Source organism: Carassius gibelio, chromosome A10 (genome assembly GCF_023724105.1).
Source record: "Carassius gibelio isolate Cgi1373 ecotype wild population from Czech Republic chromosome A10, carGib1.2-hapl.c, whole genome shotgun sequence".
NCBI lineage: Eukaryota > Metazoa > Chordata > Actinopteri > Cypriniformes > Cyprinidae > Carassius > Carassius gibelio.
In genome coordinates this window covers 13173115-13186227 of record NC_068380.1, presented here as the reverse complement: position 1 = coordinate 13186227, position 13113 = coordinate 13173115, and the positions used below count along the sequence as shown (strand labels likewise).

At 35.5% G+C, this 13113-nt stretch overlaps 1 protein-coding gene across 4 annotated transcripts in view; it reads right to left on the bottom strand.

The window, feature by feature from the left end:
* LOC128021219 (cell adhesion molecule 2-like) overlaps positions 1–13113 on the bottom strand; it is a 392008-nt gene that overhangs the window by 35193 nt on the left and 343702 nt on the right. Inside the window, exon 1 of one of the 4 annotated variants that reach the window (XM_052608264.1) lies at positions 5417–5551. The exons of the other annotated variants lie outside the window; for them this stretch is intronic. The gene's annotated coding sequence lies outside the window, so the exon portion shown is untranslated. Of the gene's footprint in view, positions 1–5416; positions 5552–13113 lie in introns of those variants that run through there. 4 annotated transcript variants of the gene reach the window in all.

Sequence of the window (13113 nt, the reverse complement as noted above, 5' to 3'; positions counted from 1 at the left end):
TGCCTTAGCCGTTAGCCTTGTCATACAACCTGAAAACTTTAAATTGAATACAGCAGTGTTAGAGAATAGATCAGACAGCCATTTATAGTAGATAGTAGGCTATATATATATATATATATTTACATTTACATTACATTTATTCATTTAGCAGATCCTTTTATCCAAAGCGACTTACAGATGAAGACAGTGGAAGCAATCAAAAACAACAAAAAGAGCAATGATATATAAGTGCTATAACAAGTCTCAGTTAGGTTAACACAGTACACATAGCATGGGATTTTAACTAATATATTAAATAAAAAGAAAACAGATAGAATAAAAAAAATAAAAGAATAGAGCAAGCTAGTTAGAGGTCTTTACACATACAAACACACATACATATACAATTGCATAATAAATGAAAAGAAAATAGAATACAAAAAGATTAGAAAGGTAGTTAGATTTTTTAAAGAATAGAATTAGAATAGTGAGTGTTAAAGTTAGAGGGTCAAATAAAGATGGAAGAGATGTGTTTTAAGCCGATTCTTGAAGATGGCTAAGGATTCAGTTATATATATATATATATATATATATATATATATATATATATATATATATATATCTATATATATCTATATATCTATCTATCTATCTATCTATCTATCTATATATATATATATATATATATATATATATATATATATATATATATATATATATATATATATTGTGTTTGACTTTATGTGTATGAAAAACGAACTGTGTTACAGAAAAGACTACATTAATAATAATAAATAAAATGAGTAGAATAACTGTTTGCATTTACAAAGATCAACAAATACAGTCATGCCCTTATAAAAGCTTTATGGAGATGAATTTCATTATGTGATCACAGCAGGTTAAAGCTTTCAGCCACACCGAGCCGTATACACTCCAGTTACTATGTTAAAGGAACATTAAAGGAAGTGTAAAGTGGAACCATGCTGGCACACTCTGGGTATCCAAACAAACATCCCACAAAGCCACTTACACACCTCACTGAGGCCTCTCGTGGCTGTAATAAAACCATGTGTTTTCAGACGCGTCTCCCCAGAGGTCTGAGTGCAGCTCCCTCTGGACAGAAGCGTCTCTGAGGTAATTGAACATAATGAGGTTCATTACAGGAAGAGAGGCAGGCCAACTCTGGAATGAAAAAAAAAGAACTTGTGGTACAGGCTGTTGTTAAACGCTTCCTGTCCTCTTTCCCAAATTAAGTGCATTTCAAATAATGTGACCACCAGTGGTGTGTGATGTATGATGCAAAAAGAAGTTAATTATTTCAAATTAATTTGGATTCAGATGTGACTAATGCTGGGTTAAAAAAAAAAAAATAGGTTAATATCTCTGCTGCTCAACATAATTAGATTGTGGAATAGTACTTAAACTATTTCAATATAACTATAAAAACTATAGAAAATAGTTAAATATTTTGAAATGAAAGTTCAGATGCAAAAGCCTCTAAGTGGCGTCTAAAATTTTCATCCAAAAGGAGCATTTTTTTTTTTTATCAGGCTTTTATATTTATGTTCACTTTAATGGCATAGAAAATGACCTACTGTATACTTTGTCATTCCTTTTTTTTTTTTTACTGAACTTAAACATAGGAGCCTGATAAAAATGCTAATTTTAGAAGAACATTTCAGATAGCGCTTAGAGGCTTTTGCATCTGCACTCTTCAAATGTTATTCCTGTGCTTTATTCCATTTTATGAACACTTTTTAGTGACTCAAAAACATACAATATGACCGGTGTAGTCTACCCAATTCCATATTCCAATTCTATAAAAAAAATATCGGTAACACTTTAGTATAGGGTCCAATTCACACTAATAACTAGTTGCTTATTAGCATGTCTATTATTAACATATTGGCTGTTTATTAGTGCTTATAAAGTACATATAATGCATGACATCCATAATCATACCCAATACCCTAAACTTAACAACTACCTTATAAACTATTAATAAGCAGCAAATAAGGAGTTATTGAGGCAAAAGTCATAGTTAATGGTTAGTTAATAGTGAGAATTGGACCCTAAAATAAAGTGTGACCAAAATATCTACTGATCGCCAATGATAATATTGTGAAATATTATTAAAAAATTACAAATGAGAAATAGATCAAAAAGAAAAGTTTATTTGAATATATTTTAAAATGTAATTTACTACCTTATTCCATTTTATATTCCATTTTAGACTCAATGACTTGAATCAGTACTTTAAAAGATTTGTTACTGGTTTGAATCAGCTTGAAACACAGATTTAAGTCATTTATTGCATTCAAATTGAAGAGAGGAGACTCTGAGCAAACACTGCTCAAAAATCCCCCCTGGAACAAACCCACATGCACACACATTCAAAGCCACCAAAAACACACACACTCCTGCGCACTAACTCTCTTCAGAATTCAAACCGTACTGTCTCTGATATTTGTCTCTACATGAGTTGAGGCATAGATGCTCTCTCTACTGAATCTAATGCATAACAAGTATTCAGTGGAATGAAGGCTTTGCAGGGCAAACACATAGATATTGAACAGAATCTGAATTGTACACATGGTCAGATGACCGTTGCTCACTCCACAAATATCTGGAAGCTTATGCAGCTTATTCTTGGGCCCTAAGCCCGATCCCGCAGCCTGAATCCGACTGCTGAACAGAACTAAGACACTTCAGAAAAATGCCAGTAACTTCTGTCAGTTCTGGAAATGCCAAATAAAAATTCTGTCCCCATTCTGTAAAGCAGAAAGGGAGATAAATTTATCCATCTCGGACTTAGACAAGGCTTTTCAATCTTTTAGATGAGACGTACCCCCAAATAAAATCATCAAGGGACCCGCATTCTAGAAATTTAAAGGCAGCTAAATGTTTTCATGTATAAAGACAAAATGTATACAATGTAAAAAACAACTAATTAAATCAAAATGTAAATAAAGCATTTAAAAAGTATTATTACAAAGTATTATTTAAATCCTTCCAATCTTTCTTACAAGTCACATGTATTTATGAATTTATGATTGAATATATGATTTTATTTCTTCTACATTACATAATTCACATTTCTCCCTACTAATTATAGTACTGTCCTAGATGTTCTGTACTTTTATTTATTTAAAATATATTCATTTAGTTTTTTTTTTTCTTTGTTTTCTAGACTCCAACATGGCTAGTGTCATACATTTATAAAACTAACCTACATTAATATAATATAATATAATATAATATAATTATTTATATATATATATATATATATATATATATATATATTATAGATCATTCCAAACTGATCAACATCTTCATCAAACTTCTTTCCAAACAACAAGACAGAAGTTCACGAGGTCGCATCTTAACCTAAACTTGACTGCTGCAGCCCAGCTCAACAAATCAATACCAGAAAACAAGCTTGAATCTGTGATGATGCTTATTGATCAAAATCGAATGAATGTGGGCTTTGGCACATCCAGAATGACAACATTAGACATGACATGTTTTCGCTCACAAGCGATGCCATATTGACAGAGCGGCCGACAGACACACATCTATGATTGCTCAAGGGAGACATCTGTTTCATTTATTGACACAGTTTATCTTGTAATATTCATGAAGCAGTTCTGATCTTCAAAAAGCCTCTTGTACACACATGATCATGCCAACACACAAAAGGTTTGACCGAAGATCTCGGGAAAATGAGAGAAAACACAGATGTCCTTTGATTAAGACACAGATCTTCCCGTGCCGGCAGGGAAATGGTGTCAGGACTGCTCTCCGGTGGATTTCACACTTTGATGAAGTTTCCTGTCGAGTCTCTAAAGTGCTAATTTTGTTGCACCAAAGCCATTAATTAATGACACGTCTCCTCAAAATGCTGGGGAAGGTCATTAGAGCCGGAGTAAAGTCAGACAAGTTGAAGAATGTCTCTTATAATTGATAATAAACTCTCATAGCATAACGAAGACACCAAACAAGCCCGTTTCTCATCTGCAAAACCTCTCATCAAAGACAGCGCAGTTCAAACACAGGATTACAGAAGAAAAAGCCGACTGAAGTGAAGAAAGGGTCCTTCGTTCTTCTCTAGAGCTGACGGGGAGCTTAGAAACACACTCTTATAAACAAATAACAGCCACGTTGTTACTTCATCTGTACTTGATTTCCATTTCATTGGGGCTAGTAAATTAAAAATGACTGTTTAATGGTGCTAAAGCTTTTTGTCATTCCTTTGCAGCTCGGAAAAAAACGAAAACCGGCGCTGATAACAATATTATATTCAAGTTCGGATTCGCGCGCCAGAAATTTGACTTTTGTCTGGGTGCGATAATGACAGAGAAAAATGATAAGAGTCTATATGGAGTCTGAAAAGCCGTTATCATAAAGTTACACCCATTCTTTGCCCTCATTAACAAATGATGTTCGTTAGAAAAATAGTGCCATCCATTCAGCAGTGATTGAACCACCATCTAATTATCATGTTGAATTATACCATAAATCAGAACATGATTGATAAATAAGTACCACCCTCAGAATCACTAATGAGCTCTTTCATTACTTCTTTCAGACTAAATCTGTCCTGTACTGAGCAAGATTTAACCACAGAAGGAAATGGGAAGTCAGATGGACGAGGAAGCTTCTTACATTTTCTCAGTGACATGTTCCTGATACGAAATCCCAGGCCTTGCACACTGACTGCGACAAACTACCTGTCCTATCATTTTTGTAAACTGTTTTAATGAGAAATGGTCCTTATAGAAAATCCCTTATTTTATACTAGAAGGATTTGCGAGGATCTCAAAAACAATATAGTTTGCGGGGTCAGAACTAAGCAGCTTAACTTGACAAAAGTTGACTTGACTTTATTATTTGAGCTCCATATTGCAGAGTTTTTTTATTTGTTACACAAAAATGTAAATGCATACAAAACAAATATTATACTCCAACGTACCAAATGTATGTGTGATTAATTAAACAAATGCAAGAAATCAAATAATCAAACTCATAAATTCAAGCAGAAATCAGAAATGTGGCAAATCAAATGGATCCAAACAACATACGTTTCTAAATATATGTGTTGAATCTCTTTCAAACATCATAATTAATATATTTTAAAATATATTGACAGTATAATACAATGCACTATGCTTTAAAATTAAATTAAATTAAATTAATGCATTTAGCAGACGCTTTTATCCAAAGCGACTTACAGTGCATTCAGGCTATCATTTTTTACCTAATGTGTTCCCTGGGAATCAAACCCACAACCATGCGCTGATAACCCAATGCTCTACCACTTGAGCCACAGGAACACTTTAATGCATTGGTATTATCAATGTGAGCAGAAGTGTAAGTATCAGCCCACTATTTCCGTGTCTCCCAGTGCTCCTTCTCAAAATAAATTCACTACACTAACCTTCCCGGAATCTCCCTGGTTAGCCCAGCTTCTAAATCTCATCTGACGGGAGTCTTCCCAAGGCCGTCACATCTCAGTAACTCTAACTGACATCTCAGCAGCCCCTCCACAGGAAGAAGCACCAGGCTTCAGAGCGACTTTGTTTTTATTAGGCTGCCGGTCCAATCAACAAAATACAACAATTGCCCCTTTCTCTCTCTCTCTCTCTCTCTCTCTCTCTCTCTCTCTTTCCTATGGTCTGTCATTCCTCCTCCCCATCTTCTTATCTTTTCTCTAATGCTTGGAAGACAGAATATTCTTGACATATTAGTTGGTCACGTTGTGTGTGGTTTGCTCAAAACAATAGGCAGATGATAAATGATTTTGCTTCATAAGTCTTTTTGCAGAAGAAATCTATATTGACAATTTCTGCAACCAGTCAAAAATGTGTACCTACCTTGTCATTCAAAGCAAAAGTCAAACCAAAACTAAGTAAAACTTGCTTTTCACAGTTGAGTTTATAAATGATTCTTCTTCCTTTTTTTAAAAAAAACTAAATTTTCTATATTATAAAGAAAATATGCCTTTACACATTACACATTTCAAAGAAATCCAGGGTCCTTGAAAGCTAAATAGACTTAATAAAACATTTTTAAACCAATCATACATTTTTAATATATGCATTTTATATAATTAATCTAATTTTATTATTTTATATAAAGAAACTTCAAGTAACACATCATCAAGTAAACATGAAAATTTTAATTAGAAAGACTGAAAAAGTATTTTATTGAAAACATACTCAAATAATGTTTATTTTATTTTCAATAAAAATGTAATTGTTGTTGGATTGCTTAACTTGATAGCTCAATTATTACTATTTTCATTCTTATTATTTTTTATTTATTTATTTTATCTTAACTGGGGGTCTCTGGTTTGACTCAGAGTCTGAATGGTCTGCAACAGTTTGAAACCTGTGCTTTAGTTTAAAAGCCTGTTAAACTTAAGAAACTTAAGTAAACATAAAAAAACTTAAGAAACACAAATTCTGCCCATTTGTCAACTCTTTGGCCGGTAGTACAAAATAAAGTAAGTAAAAGTAAAAAAAAAAAAAAAAAAAAAAAAAAAATGCCAATAAGCTTTTCACAGCATCCCAGGCAGTATCATAAATGCTCATGCACGTTACCAGGTTGCTCCAAGAGACCAACGGGTAATATCCTGTTACAAGAGTGACCTTGCAATCTGAATCTGTGCCAACACAACTCTTTGAAAATGACCAGTTAATAGTTTTTATTAAATCAATTTCCCCCAGGGAAATGGAGATTGCGGCTATTATTGTTGCGTTAAATTATGTTAGCATTGCTGAACTAGCACTTAGCATGGCTTAATGGTGATTTGTATTCTGTATGCATTAAGTGGCGGGCTTCACAGATTGCTCCAGAACAGCCCGATGCAGCGAACATCTCCCCAGCCGAACACGTCTGCCAAACAACCGTGAGTTAATGTCGTTACACGCACTATCCATCAAAGTGCACATGCTCCATACACACAGACGCCTGACCTCAGACACACACGGCTGAGACGGCGGATCCAACGGCCAGGGAAGACAGCAGGTGTTATAGCTGATACCTTTCTAGGTTGAGTCAAACTGGCAGGGGAATTTACTGCACCATTGGCTGTAGTGATGGGGTGTCACAGTGGGATTTGGGTGTCATTCAAAGAGCAGGCTTTGTTACAATGCCTTGAGAAGACAAGCACCATGCTATGCTCCACATTGGCCTTGGGTCATAAAATCTGGCAGTACATTGGCCCATTAAGATCAGGAGATATTCCCCCTGTGTCTCGGAGGCTGTTTTAAGCCGCCATTTCCCTAGAGACGGAGGATTGGGTGCGAAAAGGACCGAAATATGACATGCTCTGCAAGTTGTGAGACTTCAGAGAGTTTGCTTTTTAAAATCACATTTCATATATGAGAGGAGCCCAAAGTGATACTCGGTTTTTCAGGCCGCTGCGCTTTTCTGTCTGAGTGAGGTTTAAATAACATGTTTGATGTTTAGTTGCAGTGCCGCGGTGCTATTCAAGTGTGCTATCACTATGATCTCAAATTAACTGCGCTCGTCTTTCCCCGCCGGGCATGCTTAGTTAACCACACAGACAGACTGGCTGGAACTACACTCGCCTGTAATGCATCCCGAACATGAGGAAGAGGTGACAAGTTTAACTCTTAAGAGAGTTAAGCTCAAAGGAGTTTACATGGATTGCATGGTACAAACTGTAAGCGTTATTTGCCGTCAGATCAACTGCTCGTCTTCCACACCTGAGCATTAAGCTGTGGATTAAATCATACATCGGTGTAACACAAAGATGCCGCTGTACTACCAGAATTAATTGTGAATTTGGAGATAAAAATGTTTGTTCTGTTTTAGATGAAGATGAAAAATGCACATCATGAAGGCAATTTAATTATTTTAAATTAAAACATACTGTTGACAATTGCCCTTTAAATAGCAAAGAGGTTTATGGTTATTTTCTGGATATTAAGAGTCATTTCTGCATATTAATATATGTATATTTTCAGTGTTACTTTACTGTAAGAAGTTTTGGTAACACTTTAGAATACGGAATACTTATTCACTATTAACTACGACTTTTCCCTCAATAAATTCCTAATTTGCTGCTTATTAATAGTGAGTAAGGAAGTTGTTAAGTTTAGGTACTGAGTGGGATTAGGGATGTAGAATATGGTCAAGTAGAATAAGGCATTAATATGTGCATAATCAGTATTAATAAATGGCTAATATTCTAGTAATATGCATGCTAATAAGCAAGAGCATTTTTATTTTTTTTGTAACCTGACGAAGTAAAATGTGACATTGGAGGTTTATGGTTTACTTATCAAATGCTTTGTGGATGACCCCTATGAAAATGGCAGAACATGGGAAATGACTTGGACCGCCTATATAGAAAGTTCTATTAAAGGTTTTATGCCACTTCTTTATACATAAAATGAAGCAGTGTTTATGAAGTCAATGTCGACCAAAACAGTACGGTTACAAACACTCTTCAAAATATCTCCTTATGGGCCTCCGCTAAAGAAATAAAGTTTAAGGTTTGGAAAACATGACTCCGAGTAAATTATATTTTCGGGTGAATAAGTATAAGTCACCATAACATGGAGGCCGGGGAAAAACCTGAATTCAGGTCGGAGGGAAGTCATCCATGCAACTTTTCTCCAAGTCTAAAATGTGCAAACTATCTTGCAAGGACTATGTATGCCTTGGGGAGGGAGAGAGAGATTTCCCAGCAGTATGTGGAGCCGTGGACTCGCGTCAGAGCACTGCTCAGCCAACACTGAGAGCTAATGAGGCTCTGTCGGTAAGCGTGTCTATTGCACAGCCACACAACACTGTCAGAAAGTCAAGGAGAGAGGAAAGGGAGCTCTTACTGCCATCATATTATGCTAATATAAATACTTATTACCCATATATGATACACTTGAAACTTTATTTCAAGTTATAGCACTAGCACTAGTGTATAATCCATTTAGCTGACGATTACAACAAAATATGTTTTCCTCCTTTTTGTCCTTCATACATTGATATCAGGTGAGGGTTGCCATAAAACGGCCTTTTAATTTTTTCTTTTATCTTTCTTTTGCACTCCTTTCTGTTTACGGCCTTGTGTGAGACGAGGGCTTATTTCGCATTCTGGGAGATTTATGACAAACTTAATGCTGGCACAGTCGAGGCTAAGACAGAGTCTATGGCTTTTTAAAAACCAACATAAAGAAAGTGGGAAAATATACGATGGTTTCATCGTACAGAAGGTGGACATGACAATAAACGGGTCTGGTATTTCCAAGTTTCCAAACTTTTTGGAAGGGATATCCTCGAACTCTATTCAGGCAGAGCAAATTTGAAATGCATTGAAGGCCTGACTAATAGATTTCTGAGCAGGATTCAGAGCGCAGAGAGCTGGAGCAAGGGGAGATTGATACAGTTGAATTATATATTAGCTTTCTGAAGAGTTTCATATTCAGAGGACTGCTTTGTGATTGCATTTGAGCAGTGGCTTGACCGCGCATCTCACTGGTCATCCATAACTCAAACTCCGATGGTCCGGTTGTGAGAAATATACCATGAAATATTTCAATAAATCTGCCAAAAGTCACAGAGGGGAGAAGTGTCGTGGAGGCGAGAGGTGGACAGGCTTCTATCTCCAAATGCATTTATGAATGAAACCTCCACACCTGAGACTGAAGTAACATGTAGTAGAACCGCAATGCACAGAGACTTTTATCGGAAACAATGTTGAAAAAAAATAAAGAGTGAAGTCGAGCATTTTGTGATGCTTCTCATTACAGTCAAATGCACAAGGCTAGACAGAACAGAGATTGGGTGATTTCATGGAAAGTTCAGTTCAGGCAAATCATTTTTGTTAAGACAGGCTTTAGGAGACAGACAGCTAGTAGTGTGATTGCTTCTGCCTGGATGCTACTTAGACTTCTGGGATTGTAAGAGAAAGAATATCCCATGGATCATTACAGATGTTGCCGGTCTTCTTCCTTTTAGAATCTTTCTTTATCAGTCCCTCCAGAAAAACGCAGATTTTTTTTGTGATTGTTGTGGGCAAAAATCCTTGATTTTGCGGCACGTTTTCTTAAAAAATGCGATGGAATATGCGGGATATTTTTGCAATTTTATGCGATGAAATGGCATGAACTTGCAAAAACTGCGGTTTGATGAAAAAGAGAAAAAAAGGCGATTCCCCCAACACTTTTTTTCTCACTAGGCTACTACCTTAATGTAAAGAGTAATTTCTTATTACTTCCTATGATAAGCGAGCATACTAAATCACAGAATATTTAAGTTGCAAATTTTTTTACATACTACTAATATAATTACAACTGTAAGTTTTTGGTACTGTTCTGTAACAAAAAAGTGCAATCTTACAACTGTAAAGTTGCATCAACTTCTGAATGAAACTACAACAGTGTTAGTAGCCTAGTGAGAAGGGGGTGTTGGGGGAATCACCTTTTTTTCTCTATTTCCTCAAACCGCAATTTTCGCAGGTTCTCGCAATATAATTTGGCTCCGCTGTCATGTAACAAATCGGGAAACTGCTTCGAGCGTTCTTTTGTGCTTTTTTTTTGTTGGCAAATAAGAATGATTTGCGCGCTTCAAGTTTCACCCTGGTTTCACCGCGGGGTTTGATGTTCACGTCACGTAATTACGTCACTTCATAAGGTTCCCATGGCAATAGGGGGAAAATGGCGCTTTACTTGTGTGAAGTAAAGGCAACATTTTTCAACTTTCTGCTAATATATATGTGTGTTTTTTGCAATGAAAATACAGGGATTATGAAATCATGCTAGCCCCGCATATTTTGCTTTCTGAAATCTGCAATTTATGCGGCAAAAGAGCGGCGTATTTGAAAAAATGCGACCCCACATAAATATGCGGCCTTTGGCTGATTATGCATTAAATCAGGCGATCGCATAATACGTTTTTTCTGGAGGGACTGAACTTTATCTGCACACAACTGGACACCAGCATTCCAGCACATTTAAGGTACACCAGCTACTACAGTTTGGATGTTTACAGTTTATTTAAGGATTTTTAGAAAGAGGATGATCTTTTGTGACTTTTTCACAGAGTGGCACGTAGGTGTTCAGGGCCCATGAAAGGTTGTCAATGAAATGGACACAGTAACTTGAAGATATACTGTTGCTTCCTCCTCCAGATCACTGATGCACAGGAGGCGGTGAATAGCTTGTGTCTATCTCAAGTCAACAATCATCTCTTTTCAACAATCAACAATCTCTTTTGTTTTGCTGACAATTAAAAAAAGAAGCTGACAGTGGACATTTACAGTTTCGTTGTAAATAAATAAATTTAAATACATTTTAAATAAAATGATATGAATATGTGAATATATATTTAAAATATAGAACAGTAATATTAATGCTGATTTTTCTACAGATTCCAACCTTTTATTCATCAGTCAAACATAAGATGAAGTGACACAAAAGAGATTTTAATAAAATAGTTTTTAGAACAGTATAACCTGGGAGTACAACTTCAGACAGCTTCATGATAGATTTATGTTAAGCCTGGATTTTTATTTATTTATCTATTTATTTATTTTTTAAGAACTTAATTATTTTATTCAGTAAGGATGCATTAAATTAATCAAGAGTTCCAATAAAGACATTTATAATGTTAGAAATGGTTTGCATTAAAAAAAAAAGCACAGTACTGTTTTCACTGTATTATTTAAAAAAAATGCAGTCTTGGTGAGATTAAGAGACTTCTTTCAAAGACATTTAAAAATATTTTCAATCTCAAACTTCGTTACATTTTTGTATATAAGTGACACAAGTGGCAGCTGTTTTTTCAAATGACTTATTTAATGATAGTGTGGATCCAGCAGCCTGAGATCTCAGAAGCTATAGGATGCAACTGCAGAGTGAGGGGCTTAGTCTAAGTGAAGATCATTTGTTATCTTGAGTCTGGGGTATGATTGTGTTGAATGGATAAGGGTAAAAATTCAATATAAGGGATGCCAAAGAAATTATATCAAGTGTACAACTCCATACATACACAAGACACAGTGAAGTGTTGAATCACTGTAATAAAATGAAGTTGTAGAATTTTAAATATGTTCGACTGGAGCTGTGATCTATGTAGTGCAACAGCTGCTGACTGTTGAAATCAGTGAAATCAGATACAGAGATCAAGCATTTAAACTGGTGCTTGATGGTTAATTTAAAAGTCGCTAACAGGCCTGTAGATAAGAGTTTTAGGAACAATTGCACCAGGCCTCTTGAGTTTGACCCCAGTTTCGATCTACAGTAGTCATTTTCAGTACCACTCTCTACAAATCGTGAATTAATTAATTAGATGTTAAATTAATTTCATACTGAATAATGCAATGGAATTAATTAGGATTAGCTACATGTCTGCATTAAAATTGCAATAACATTTTTGTAATTTAATATTTAATCCATCTGAATGCATAAATGTAAGTAAGCGTACAGTATCATACGTCTAGAGATAAACCTCTGCAAGTCTTTAGGATAAAATTTCACAACTCAAATCTAAAGAGAGACTATATTCTGAGACTACAGCATTGGAGAGTGTCTTTCACTGCAAAACAGCCTGCTTCGGAAAACATTTTCATCTGCTCATGCATGCAGAAAACTGAGAAATGACATGCCACTCAGAGAGGCTACACTTACATCAACCAAGCAATTGTTTCTCAATAAACAACACTATGTGCATACAGAGGAAAGAGAGAGAGAGAGAGAGAGAGAGAGAGAGAGAGAGAGAGAGAGAGGATGTTGCTCTCCCTGAATCACTCATTATTCATGATTGCCGAATCTGCCTGTGAAGTGCTAGCAGGCATTTGTGTAAACAAATCGCACTGATAGCACATATCTCTCATACACACACCGTAAGTATTAAACATTGACTATAATAGCTAATACCTCATGCAATTCATACGTACAGTACATAATACATACAAAAGTTGAACCTGGGAAAAATTATTCATAAGCACGTTGAACCTTTCAGATGGAAAGCTCTTATACAAATGCATGGGCATAACATGAATAGGACAAGTTCTTGAACATACAGTACACATCTAGCTATTTAAATCTTCCTGAGAGCACTTAAGAGGGAGAAGATTTCAAGCTCAAATGGAATTTCTCTATAATC